This window comes from Pteronotus mesoamericanus, unplaced genomic scaffold (assembly GCF_021234165.1).
Source record: "Pteronotus mesoamericanus isolate MK-2021 breed Mesoamerican mustached bat unplaced genomic scaffold, CSHL_Meso_final contig_181, whole genome shotgun sequence".
In the NCBI taxonomy this organism is placed as follows: domain Eukaryota; kingdom Metazoa; phylum Chordata; class Mammalia; order Chiroptera; family Mormoopidae; genus Pteronotus; species Pteronotus mesoamericanus.
Window position 1 is genome coordinate 3,474,587 of NW_026555077.1, and position 1,192 is coordinate 3,475,778.

A 1,192-nucleotide genomic window follows, 5' to 3' on the forward strand; every position below is an offset into this window, starting at 1 on the left:
TAGGACAGTACTTGAAAATGGCATTTGTTGTCTAGCGCTGTGTAACAAATTATCCCAGTATGCAGTAGAAGTCACACTTCATCTCTTCTGCCATATTCTGTTGATGAGAAATGAACTCACTAAGTCTAGCCCACATATAAAGGGAGGGGAATTTGTCCCTACATTTTGAAGACATGTTTTGAAGCAAATATATCCTCAAGATTTTATTGTCACATAATAAAACACAATATAAAGCTTAGAACTGGATCAGTTGGCCCTTTCTCTTCTTATCTCCTGCCTATTCAAAATGTGTGCATTTCTTAATAGCCAGCATTCTCTTAGATCTACAGCTGGGCTCTCAATGCACTCAAGCCTCAACACAATCTTCGTAGTTTTAAACATTTTGTGGAAAATCAGCTTAGTCTGCCCTCCATAGCCACTCTGCTTCATGCCATAACACTATTGTCCCTGTGCATACAGAGAATCCTTGTCCTTCTTGTACTGTGTCACTTTGTAGGATTGGTGCTTGTCACCCTTCTTACAGAAATTCTGGCAGGTTTTAGGGACTTTCACCATGTTTGTAAGAGTACTATAGGCATGGAAAGGTATAGACATGTTTTAAAATCGTCATAGGCTTCCCTCCAGCAAAAATTACTTGCACTCTTCCCACATGCAACATAAACTCAGTCATTCTCAAAATCCTCCTCACAAAGTCTCATCCCTTACAGAATCAGCTTAAAGTATAGGATCTCATCATTTCTATTAGAACCAGGTATGGACGAAGATCCTCTGGTGTTAAGCACAGTTCCTCAAATACAGTTTCTTCTTTTTTTTATTTTTAAAGTATATTTTATTGATTGTACTACTACAGTTTTCCCATTTTTCCCTCCCTTTTATTCCCCTCCTCTCCCCACCCGCCTTAGTTCATGTCCATGGGAATGAGTACATTTAAGTTCTTTGGCTTTTCCATTTCCTATACTATTCTTAACCTCCCCCTGTCTAATTTGTACCTACCATTTATGCTTCTTATTCCCCGTACCTTTCCCCCTATTTCCCCCCTCTCCCTCCCCACCAATAACCCTTCATATGATCTCCATTTCTGTGATTCTGTTCTTATTCTAGTGTTTGCTTAGTTTCTTTTTGTTTTTGTTTTTAGGTTCAGTTGTTGATACTTGTGAGTTTGTTGTCATTTTACTGTTCATAGTTTTTGATC

The 1,192-nt window shown here is 38.5% G+C and overlaps 1 pseudogene; it reads right to left on the bottom strand.

The window, feature by feature from the left end:
* Positions 1-235: 235 nt before the first annotated feature.
* LOC129065569 (60S ribosomal protein L36a-like) lies at positions 236-555 on the bottom strand (annotated as a pseudogene).
* Between the last annotated feature and the right edge of the window lie 637 nt (positions 556-1,192).